The sequence below is a fragment of the Thunnus thynnus genome, chromosome 4 (genome assembly GCF_963924715.1).
Source record: "Thunnus thynnus chromosome 4, fThuThy2.1, whole genome shotgun sequence".
NCBI classification, from domain to species: domain Eukaryota; kingdom Metazoa; phylum Chordata; class Actinopteri; order Scombriformes; family Scombridae; genus Thunnus; species Thunnus thynnus.
This window is the reverse complement of record NC_089520.1, coordinates 30463784-30476536: the sequence shown is the minus strand read 5'-3', so window position 1 is coordinate 30476536 and position 12753 is coordinate 30463784. Positions and strand designations below refer to the sequence as shown.

The following is a 12753-nucleotide window of genomic DNA, read 5'->3' as shown; positions in this document are numbered from 1 at the left end:
TTTTTTTTTTTTTTTTAGGAAATAATAACTTGAAATTAGCATTTTTGAGCAGTTCATAGTCTCTTATCTCTTTTGGGAATGATGCAGGTAAGCTACAAACATTTTCATCCAGACATGAGGGAATCAACCATATGCTACAAGCTGTGCTCAGCTGCCAGGCGAAACCTCAGCACCTGTTTCTATCAGCTGTCCAGTCTGTATGTCAGTCTGTGTGTGTTTATGAAGTGGCTTCTATGGCCTGATGGATGACGTGGACTTAATTTTGAGAGAATTTTCAATAAAGTTTACATTACTCCGACTGTAATCTAAGATGTTTTTTGTTTGTCGTTCTAGGGCAACAATGGACAGGAAGTGAAGCTTGCCGCTTTTGGAACAATCTAAAGCCACTAGTGAAAGTACGTCCGAACTGTAAGTCATTTGTCACTCTATGTTTGAATTTCCACAGTTTATTTTTCAAATAACAAAATATTATGTGCTGATCTGGATCTCTAAAAAGACGTCTCTCACTTTCATTTATCATCTACTGCAGACTAAATCTTTACACAGCATCAAGTGGTGTAGATCATGATAGTGTTCGTTTTTGTCCGTGCGTGCAGTTTTCAACAAGTAGTTTTGCTTCTTCGCAATTCTGGAGAAGCCAAAAGAAGAGAGTCTGAAAGTAAAGTATCTATTCTAGGATGTAACCCATATATATATATATATATATATATATATATATATTGTGGTTTTTAAATTTCTGGGGAAGATGAAGTTGGAATCAGGCTATTCTTGAACTCATATAAGCATGAAAAAGTGCCCAGTTCCACTGATGTGAGATTTGATATTTTCTGTACCTGAAACAGACACTGTGACTTAAGAAAGTAAGAAACCTAATTTTAAAGTTAGAATTTGTAAAAGTGAAATTCTTCTATTAACGTAACATGATATGGGTTGATATTCCTGGGCTGCCCTGCTGTGATATCTTTTTCCTTTGATTGTCTGTTTTTGAAGTTTGAGATTCTAGTGGTGGCCGCTGTTCTTTGTCTGTTCAGCTGTGGTGGCTGCTCATGCTATCTCACAGGTTCTTCTGTTTATGCCAAACAAACCGTTGTTCCTGCTGCTGGAAATGTAAAAGTTATCACATGAACCAAGTTTTTAGATCCGAGCACCTCTCTCATATTGGATGTTTAGAGCTACAAAATGAAGGCTTTCATCAACTGGCTATAGGTTAAATCCATATTATGCTACATCAGTGGGAGAATGAGAGTAGCAAAACTGACATGTATTAATATGAAAATGTCACAGACTATTACTTAAACCCTGTTAACTGTAGTAGGCAGCGTAATGTAAAATAAGGTTGCAGGAGCACATCTTTAAGGCCCTCATCCTTGACTTCTTGGCTGTGTTTTCTGTTGGCAGTCCCAGCCTAATAAGAAACATAACATGGCAGGGCCTGCTCTTCCATCATCATTGCTGGGTGGAAAGTTGGTGTGCTTTGATCATGTCTTTTGGGCGCATCACTCCGGCTTAGCCTGCTGCTCGCTATGTGATAAGCCATCAGAGTACTCAGATCTGAGCCGGCAGCTCCGTGGGCTTGAGGAGAGACAGGAGAGAGTAATGGAGATGAGGAGAGAGCAGCAATGCAAATTTTGTTGACAGACTGTTACTGCAGCTGTTCTCTTTGCCTTTGAATTCAACAATGTTACTGTCCCTCTTCACTCGTCCGTGAAGAAAAGGCCATGTTTCATTTTTAAGTCCTTTCTTGGTGGAACAGCACTGTTCCCCTGTTGTACATTTTGGCCTGTTTGCAATTAAAATATCTTTAATTAGAGGTGCATATTAATTACCTCAAAAACGTGTGATTTAATTATTTTAGAAACTGTTGTGCTCAGATGTACTCTTAACTGCGGTTAGTTCACTTTGAAGTTGAATGCTCTGTTTTCACACTCATTTTCCTCTGTCTGTACATAAAACATCATTTTGAACCCCCCATTATGAAAGGGTGCTCCTAATTGACGGGTTGTTGCTTGTTTATTTGATATATATTTACCAGCTGGGTGGTAATTGGGAAGCAGTAATTACCCAAGATGCAGTGCAGCGCTTCAGCAGAGGTGCTACCACGCTGATGAGTCTGGAGCACAGATGAAAGTATGCAGGTTACTATTATCATCCTAGCAGGCTGTTTAAACACCTGATAGCAGAGAGCAGAGATGGCTAATTGGACTTGTGTCCCTTATACAGTCTCATTGTTTACTGTGATGATGTACAATGTTAGTATCAATCGTGTGATACTTTTATCTTTGCACTTTTTTTTGTATACCTGTGCAGTTAATAGCAGCAATAAAAGGCCAGGGGGATGTAAGGGCCTCATGGTTTTGGAGTCCCTCCTGCTGATGCAGTTCCTTCACTGATAACGGCCTTGTTAACTGAGATTCATTACCTCTTCATTCAGAGTCTCTTGGATATGGAGGAAGAGTGTTCTCAAACTACTGGGTTTGCCACGGTGAAGTCATACTGATGTGGTTTTGTGAGCTATTCATGGAAGGTGGTGACGGTATCTTCCCTGACTCCCGATGATTCAGTTGACCTGAGACTGGGGTGGTGGGGGTGGTATTTGACTTCATTTGCCACCCAGTTCCACTTTCACACCAACTCTCGCTTTTTCTCTCTCTCTGTCTTTCTCACAGACACTTTCTCTCGCTCTCCAATTCACCCCTGCAAACAAACAGGGATGCACACCTTGATTGTGTGCAGGCTACTGTTGTTTGGTAGCTTGCTCTCCCAGTAGATCTTCAGACATTGTAGTTGTTTGCCTGTATTGCTTGGAGTGTGTGACTTGCATTTGCCCGGGCTCCTTGGAGGGAGTTTGTTTTTGTTCTCAGTGTTGTAAACAGGGTGGGGCTCCATTCCCAAACCACTCAGTTGGAGATGGTTATTTTCACAGGAGTTATTTTTTTGTTTATCATTTCGGTCAATAGATTAGCCTGGGATGGAATTATGTGTTGAAGCAGATAGTGTGGCTAACCATTTGCTGCATGTGCTGACTAGATAAACACTTTGTCATGGTTGTTTTTGTGATTAAAAAAGCACTCTGGTTTTGTTGGTGTCTCTGACTTTGTTAGGGATGGATGATAATTCATTATTATAATTTATGTCTCCTCATATACTGTGCCAAATTCTCAATGTGCCACAGTGTGCCAACTTTTAAACAAATTATAAGTTGAATTTTGCAAAAATTAGTCACAGTATAAAATCTTGAGATGATACATTTTTTAAATTAAATAATTTACTTTTATAATATGCAATTAATATTAACATTTTATTTTTTAAGTTATTTGGAACAATTATCGCAATATTAATCATATAGCGCACCCCTACCTAGATTGTCCATATGTTTTAACTTTGTCCCTGGAGATGTTGGATATTGTGAGATAATAGTTCCCCGTGCTGTTCCCATTTATAACTCTAGCCATAGTCGATGACATTTGCTTCCGTCAGTTAAGTCTTCACCGCCGTCATGAAACAATATTCTGACTTACCTTGCTCAGGCGTGTCTTTGCAGTCAGTTAGAGGATAAAATTGAGGCTGTCTTCAGATGTTGTTACATCAGAAGCAATTTCAGTATTTATATTTTAGTCAAATGCCAAATATTCATAATGAATTCAAGTCCCAGCCCAGTTTCCAAAACAACATTTTTGTTTGTTACAACCAATCGAGCGAACATTACCTGGCTAGGAACGGATAGGTATTGTCTCTAGCCTGCTAGTTTGCTATGAGCGCAAGCTAGTTGAATCATGGTAGAAAAGGCCAAGACTAATAAGGAGAATAGCGTGCCTTAACATTTGTGAAGTAATGTTTGGGTGACGCTTTGATTCACATAGACTGGCAACTTGTACAGTATTTTATGTTTCTGTTTATCAAATCACTGTAATCTTGAGATCCACACAAAGATCCTTGTCAGGTATGATACATATGTGGCTTTCACAGAGTGGGACAGCATCAGACGCTGCGGATGTGTGTAAAGTCCCTTTTAGACGAGAGGCGACAGCCGCGGTGGCTGTCACTGATCTTGCAAATGTCTCATCAGAATCACTTAGCAGCAAGTACAACAACATACTGTGTGTCATGCAGCATTGGCAAGTTTGAAACGGTCAGCAAAATCTGGGGTCAGTAGTTTGAGAGGAAAACGCATCCCCCTGCTGTACCGCCACTGCAAAGTCTGAAATGAATAGAGCCAGCCAGTTGAAGCGATCATGTTCATACCAGCTAAGCAGAGTTCTCGCTCCTCACAAGAGTGCTAAGTACGGTAAAGTTCAGGTGCAGTTTGGTTATAGACGAGAGCGTCAACCACAGTCTATAACTATACTTAAAGTTAATTATCTGAAATGTTCTGGTACTCACGACAGAAGTAGCTGCTTCTTTGATTTGTTCAGTATCTGCAACAGCACAGGACAACCAATTGAGAGGGAGATATGAGCAAGATATGTCAAGATTATCAAAGGGAAACAGAGACGTGTGTTGGTGTGAGATGGTTAATGAAGAGTCATTAACCATCTCACACCAACACATTTCTCTGTGCTCTGTACAACACAAAACTCACTTTCACTGGTAAATGCAGTGGTCCATCCCAAACACTGGAGACATAAATTTAGCAATATACTCAACCACAAATTTAGTAAGAAAAAAACACTATCTCAAAACATCAGAGAAGTGAAGTTAATAGTCATGAATCTTATCATAGTGTCGATTCCTGTTTGTGAATAATGGCCCTTCTGCAGCATTTTGTATTAAAATGTAGTGCCACAGTTCACAGTTCTTTTGTTTCCTAAGACCAGTGTGACTTACTTCTTGACAGTAAGCATGCACAAGCACATTGGTTGTCATGTGACACAAAAGCAGGCAGTTACAAATGGCGCATATCTCGCGTGTAAAACGTGACCTGTCAAAAACTAAAGGAGTATTTACAGTGTTGAGGAAAAAACAAAAACAAAAAGTTGACTTTGGATTTCAATGATCAGTTTTTGAACATGAGCACAATACGCTGTTGAATATCATTTTCATAAACTTGGCATTTGCAGTCGATCTTAATGGGGTAATGCTGACTTAGCTTCATGACACAACTTGGCTTTCTTATGAATGGGCAAACACAGGTTTATATTAGGGATGGAAACTGTTTAATGTTATTTTGGCTTACAAGACATTTATGTCTACCTGACTAGTCTAAAAAAAGGGTAAGACAGACAGAAAAAGTGCAAGCAAAAGAGTGTATGAGTGGGTGAGCAAGAGAGAGAAACTATACTGGAACTGAAACTTTATTTGGTACTTATTTTGTTCCAGGTACCAGTGTAAAAAGCATGAGAAAAAGTCTTATTGTGTACTTAAGCAGTGATGTGAATACTTCTACAGTTACAGATTTGAGTTTCTGCGAATGTCAGTTTAACCTGTGACATCGGTAACTTATGTACGGGTCAAACACGGATTGAAAGCCTGCACGTTCTACCACATCAAATGGTGCACGTGTATGAAAGGGAGCCAGATTTGTTTCACATTGTATTTATTCTCTAATTTACATTGAAAGCTGAGGCACATTTCAAATCTTTTAAACGTTGTGAATTCTGTAGGGCTGCAACTAATGATTATTTTCATTATCGATTAATCTGTCGATTATTTTCTAGATTAATCAATTAGTTATTTTACCCAAAAAAATGGTGAAAAATGTTGATCACTGTTTCCCAGAATCCAAGGTGACATCCTCAAATGTCTTCTCTCGACCAACAGTCCACAACCCAAAGATATTTAGTTTACTATCATAAAGACTCTGGACTAAAGAAACCATAAAATATTTACATTTGAGAAGCTGGAATCAGAAATTTTTTCCTTTTTAAAAACTCATTGCTCAAAACAATTAATTGATTATCACAATAGTTGCTGATTAATTTAATAGTGAGCAACAAATCGATTATTCGACTAATCTTTGCAGCTCTAGACTTCTTTGCAATATTTTGTTAAAACTGTCTTTTTGACTTAATCATGTGAGTTTTTTTTTTTTTTTAAAAACAAAACAACTTTTTAGACATTAAGGATCACATCACCGTAAAATGATTCACATCATTCCAACATACTCCTACAACATGAGCATGGTCTACAAGTACAGAGTTTGTGAGATGTAGGAGTAATAGAGTGACACAGACAAGTGACATCGAAGTGCGTTCTGCATCACTCGCAGTATGTTCCAGAGTTGTTTTCTTCCCTGCTACTGTTAAGTGTTTACAGCCTTTTGTTGGACATTCACTACACCTGTTCTAAATGCTTGCTATGGTGTGGTTCAGAGTTATTGGATATTTTTCTAAAAGCCTTCTCATGTTGTGTGTATGGAGTACATGATGTACAAGCTTTTAATGTGTTGACCAATCAATTCCTCGCACTGAAAACAACTCACAGTGAGAAATTAGTAAATCAATCTTTTCATACTACAGAGAGGAGTGTGGCTAGGCTTTTGAGTGCATTTCTGTGTACTTTATACACAATAGTATGCAGTGATTGAAGGGCTAATTCAAAGAATTTTAATCACTCCGACCAGCCCTCTTGCAGTGTCATCTTTTTTGCAAATGCCCCATAAAATGAATAGATGAGCAGTCTCTTTTTAGAGCATAATGGCTACATTAGAATATGAGATGGATAGTAGATGAAATTTCTGTATCCTTCATGCACTCTTTCTCTCTCTCAGTCACTCTGATCTCTTTTATCAATAGTAGCCCCGTTTAAAAGACCTTGCAGGGCACAGTGAAGTGTTCAGTTGAACCTCGCATAGACAGAGGAATGGAAAAAAGCAGAGGTGAGAACAATTTGAGTAGTAAATTGTAGCGTAACTGGTGCAGTTTCAGAACCAGCTTAGCTAATCTATGATTTCATACTGTGGAACAAATAATAGATTTGTTTTGTTTGTGTTTAAGTCTCTCCACCTTCATCGATTGCAGTGCCACACCCTCCTACCAGCTCCGCACTGAATGCTCTTTTTCCACCGAGTGAGATCATACCATTGGAGGCTGTGTGTTGTTCTCATCAGGGCCAACCACATAGTGCCAGTCAATATGTAAACAATGGTGGAGACAGTTTCTCATGGCTTAACTGACATTTCTCATTGCTTGGTGTATGATTCATCTGAAAGGTGTCATCTCACAAAGTGTTTTTAAGGTGCACTGCACTTAAGGCGGTTTCACTCTGTGATCTTTGTCCGCCTCTTTATTCACCATATACTGTATATGCTGATATTGTTGGTTATTAAAGCCTAATCACTTCTCGTCTGGTATAAGCAATGATATTCCTGATCATGTGATCAGACTTGGAAAAGCAAGTCGTTGCCTAAACCAGCAATATTGTTGCCAACTGAAGCAACCTGTGTAATGTCAGCAGCATGTTGTTCTAAAAGTTAGTACTTTTGGTGAATAATTACTTATGACATACTGTATGTTGATTTTCTGTGAACTGTTTGAACCCATTGGGTTTGTATTCCTAACAGATGCAAAAAATCCCTTGAACACATTTAGGAGTCTGTTGAACTCAGGACGTGGCATTGTTCATGTAGAACAACTAACTTTTAATTGCATAAGATAATAAATGAAATATTATGTGGCAGGTGGCACTCACTAAGGACTGTGTAAAAAATAACCCATAAAAAATAAGGGTTTCTTATACAATTTGTTATAATTGTTGCTTCACCATTAAATACCCTCTTGTGTCACTTCTGACTGAACTGAGCTATGAGGAGGGTCTAGTGCATCCATGTATTATTAACTGTTTTCCCACAAATTTGAATGATAATGTATTCATTAGTGGTGTGTACCTTTCCCTCTCAGATGATTTAATATGTATCATAAATACATAGTCCACAACCCGATACAAAAACAACACAGATTCAAAGCCAATTCAATATGATTTGATACACCTTAGATTAGGATTTGCTATTTTTACTTGCAAATAAATGAATTATTTCCACAATAAATTATTTTCTAATTTTTTGAATTTAAAATACTAAATCAGATATACTGCAGGTGATTATGTTTTCTGCCACACAGATAGTAGTAAACATGGGCAGTAAGATATTGGACAACTTTAAGCCTGTTCCTAAGGCTTTTTTTTTTTTAACTAAAATGCTGCTGATATTGTTTATCTGATTCTCTGGGTTAATGTCATTCATTTGAACTTGATATTTTCAGTAAGTCTGTATGGGAGCATGTCCCTTTGAATAAAACAGCTCGTGGCTTCAGCAACAGTTTTGCCTTCAACCTGGAGCAGCTAGAGGCCAGTTGGAAGTAGCATTAGCTGCTAACGTTAGAATTATTTGCCTCATGTTGACTGCTCCTCTCAGTAACTTTGCTGTCAGCACACACATTGCCTTCATAAATTTGTAGCAAGATGTGTGGTGCCCCTGGCATATTTTATGATCCCACTGCATATTCTGAAGACTGCAAATGCAATGTAAATGTAGCAACATTTAATTCAATGTGGGAATGTTGTGGAAGAGTGAGGCAGAGTACTTTGTATGTAGAAACCAGGGGATTCTTTTTTCTTAGCGACAAGCAAGCTACAGTAAGTCTACTGCATGCTGGCAATATCATGTTAAATTCAGCTTGTAGCATGTTATCCACATTCTGTGTCTTTTCTTTCCTGTCATTTTGATTTCATTACAGACCATGAAAGAGAAATGCCATACAATAATAAGTAATGAAGTAAAATATACATCCTGCAATACATAGTTGTATGTGCCTATCTAACATGGTTGTAGCTTTTTCTGTGCTTTTTCAAACGATATGCAGTTTTGCACGGTGGCAACTGAAGCCACCGTTTTTGTTATGAAGACACCTGGCAGTGAGGTTACACAAGGCAAAGATTTTCCTTTATGTTGTGGGAGTGAAACCTTAGATATTTTTCTGCTCTCTCCACTCATGCTAATGTAAATGATTTGCATGGAGTTTGTCCCTGCTGATTAAGGCTGTTTGGACTGTTCTTCTTTGGAACCATGCCAATTGAATTTTCTGCCTTCTAACACGCTTGGAGAGTGGGGAATATGGTTCTCATTGGGCCTGAGGCTTGATCTCCTTCTTGCCTCCCCCAATCCTTTCACATCACTCCGACAATTAGTGAGCTCGACCATCCCCAAATGACACACGTAATTAAAGAGTTGGCATTATAATTACAATGTGTTTATTGTCTGTTTATGGGTTCTGTGCAATGCATAACGCACAGGGAGATTTCTTTGGTGTAAATGGATTGAGGGCTGTTAATGTACTTGGTGGTAAATGCGATTTCATGTGGTTAACATCTCGATACCTCCTTTATCAGCCCTTTGACAGTTGCTCTGTTTGTCGCGAATACAATGCAATTTGGCTGACAGCGGAAACTGGCACCCGAAAAAACCAAATTATTTAGTCATGGGCTTTTAACGGGCACGACGGTAAATGCATGTTAAGTAAATGATGCAATTTATTCCCTTCTCCTCATTGCCAGGCTTTGCTGCTACGGGACTTCTGCCAGCTTTAAATAAGTGGTACCCAGATGGTATTCACATGATGCCCTTTGGTTACAAAACGGTCCTGGGGAATAAGGCTGACTGCCACAACAACCAATGGGTCAGCCGGTGAGCCTGTTGCTTTTGCACTTTGCATGTGTAAATGGGTTAATGTTTTGTCACTTTGTTGAATTCGTTGGGAAGGTTGTATCTCAGGGGTCCTAAATGAATTGGAAAAGAGCCCTGTTAATGAGAAGGGCGGGATAGAGAGATAGTTGAGAGATACGTATTCTCTGCAGGAGCTCATTTTTTTCTGCTAATTCTGGGATTCTTGGTTCCTCAGAAAAGAGAGAGGGATGCAAGGGATGAGCAGCGCCTCTGGAGTGTTATTGGGCTGTCAACAAAGTGATTTCTTTACCCTCTTAATAAAAAAAAGAGATTCTTCTCTTCTCTTCTCTTCTCTTCTCTTCTCTTCTCTTCTCTTCTCTTCTCTTCTCTTCTCTTCTCTTCTCTTCTCTTCTCTTCTCTGCTCTGCTCTGCTCTGCTCTGCTCTGCTCTTCTCTCTGCCTCCTGCTCTGCAGCTGTGCTGGTCTCTGAGCTGGCTGTCTCCTGGAGAAGTGGTGAACTGTGTCATCTCCAGCCACTAACAACCAACAGCTGCAGCACCAGCCACTGCTGCAGATCGAGGGACAATGTGGAACTGATTTTCTAACGCAGAGAAATAAATAAACAGAGCCCCTGAAAAAAAGAAACAATACCACAAACAACACACAGCTTATGCAAATGGTGGGGAAATGTGTTCGTGTATCGATAAGCCCTATTTGTGTACGAACAGACTATAGGACAAGAGTGACCATTTTACACAGAGATGCACATTACCAAGTTTGCTATTTTATCTGCAGTAGTTAGCCACAAACATCTGTTTAGTTTTTTCCTCCTCTACATATTAAAGCCACAAATTATGTTGAAATGCATAAACTATGTGTTGTGACAGATCTGGGGAGTGTGTTTGTTGCTGTGTACACATAAGACACCAGATGTTCATGGCGAAGTTTTAGTCATTGTGGTAGGAGAGGGGTCAAACTGTCAGTAGGTTAAAGGTTGAACAGCACAACTGCAGCACCTACACAGTTAATTAGTTATCAGGAAATAGTATATTTATGTCACAGTGTTGAGTTCTTTTACTTCACTTCTAGTTTTGCTGCTGTTGTTTTGAACCTGACTGTAAAACACGAGTATTTCATCAGTCTGTTGCAAGACAGATAATTTCTTTTTTGAGATATCTGCTTCTTCCATGAATGAAAAATGAAATCTTAACAGCTCGCCCCATTGTTTAGCTTTTTCTCCCAGTCACCTTGTAATTGTTTTTGTGTCATAAGCAGCTATTAGCATTGCTAGAAAATGGTAATGCTTTGAGAGACTCATCTCTTCCAGAGAATGGCTCTCTATCACACTCACATTCTTTTAAAAGGGAAAAGGAAGATGAATTTTGCCCATAAAGGCTGTATCACAAGGGCTTTTTATCCTAAATGGCTCTGGGGATTGTTATCTGTGGGAAGTGTGTCCTGCCTCCGTCGTGTTCAATCAAGTGTCCACTTAGCTGTGACTGGGAGTAATTGTTCCCAAGTGGGCCACACACTGACCTGTAAATGTCTGCGTTGACCCTCTAACCTTGTCAGCACGTCTTGGGGAGGAGTTTAAATCATGTGGATCTCCTCCGTGTCTTTACGCTACCGGGTCAAGTGGGCGTCGGCCCTGAAAGACCACTCTCTTGTAATTGTCCCCAGCAGCATGGGTCAGCTAGGGGTGTTCCCAAAGACTGGCTCTTATTAGATGAGCTACTGGGAGTGGTGTGACTTAATGGGTCAAGCCATTGATCCGATACAACACCAATGTCCCCCCAGTGCAGTCCCCACTACAATCTGTATTATACCTGACCATCAGCTTAACTCTGGTTGAGGTAGTCAAGCACATTAGAAATCTCACTGAGGCTACACAGGAGGTCTGTCTCACTGACTTTATAGATGCAAGATCTGTAGGCTTTTGTGAATATCATCTCTTGTTTACATATTGTAGCCTACTCTATCAGTCTGGTATTTCCCTTATTTTGACAATTACGCAAGTTTTCCATTGTAATTCATGGTGTAACATAACATGACTCAACACAGCTTTAACACATGATGCATGTATCTACAGCATTAATGCACACAAGTGTTATTTTCATGGTTTAACCATTGTGCAATGAAAGACCACATATCTCTAGATGTGATGATTGACTCACATCGAGCGGGTGCCAAAACCCTGTTGGTAGAGATAAGGTTGGTGGAGCATGTCTGACTTATATCTCTGTAGATGGCGTTTCTGATGGTGAAATATTAGATGCTAAAAGACAATGGTGGTGCTGGTGCGGAAATGTACTCAGGAAGCAGGATTATAACATAAAATAAAATGCAGGTTTTAAAACAGCACATACTTTTAGCTTTTAGATACACCAAAACACACAGAGATGAAGCTGGTGAGGTGCTGAAAATGAGTGAAAACTCAGGTCCATTAGAGGCTTTGCATACAAAATTTCTAAAAACAATTTTCAACTCAGACAAGATAAAACTTGCTCACTTATAATGTATATTTCGACATCTTACAGGCTGATTGATACAGACCATTATTTGGCTCTGATTTGACTGACTCACAGCCAGGGAGTGAATATTGGACAAAAGGGACAAAGTTTGATTAGAGGCAAAGAGCAACATATGTATACAGTAGACATGTTTATGTTATGTTTAAAGGGGACCTATTATGTTTTTCCTTATTTTCAGTCACATATATAATATAATGTTACCATGTCGGATTTTCATATAAAACGTGGTCAAAGTGTGAAATAATGAGATAAATGTAATTAGAAGTAATCCCTGTAAGCAAAAGGCACCAGCTTCAGACTGCTCTGAACGCTCGTTTTTTCTGCTTTCAGCCTGAGCTGACGTTGGCTTGTGACGGATTTCTTTTTATGCAAGGACCTGCACCACGCACAGTGCGCCAGTTCACTGCTCTGCTCTGCTAACATTGTGCTATTTTTCCATTGTTTTGGGGGTCGTCACACGGAGCCATGACTCGAGTGGACCTGGTATGCTGTGACTGTATTTTTACACAGCACTGCAAAGTAAAATAAGTAGTTTACCTGTTGGAGGTGTGCTGGTCGTCTGCAACTCTTCATCAAACGTCTTTATCACTGAGGCTGTTTCTGCTTGTTATATTCCTCCCTGCATTAT

The 12753-nt window shown here is 39.4% G+C and overlaps 1 protein-coding gene across 11 annotated transcripts in view; it reads left to right on the top strand.

Moving 5' to 3' along the window:
* Nucleotides 1–12753, top strand: part of foxp1b (forkhead box P1b) — a 159448-nt gene that overhangs the window by 4635 nt on the left and 142060 nt on the right. For 8 of the 11 annotated variants that reach the window (XM_067588292.1, XM_067588286.1, XM_067588294.1 and 5 more), the window contains exon 2: nt 334–408. The gene's annotated coding sequence lies outside the window, so the exon portion shown is untranslated. Of the gene's footprint in view, nt 1–333; nt 409–9486; nt 9617–12753 lie in introns of all 11 variants that reach the window. The other 3 variants (XM_067588289.1, XM_067588287.1, XM_067588291.1) reach the window with 2 other exon arrangements.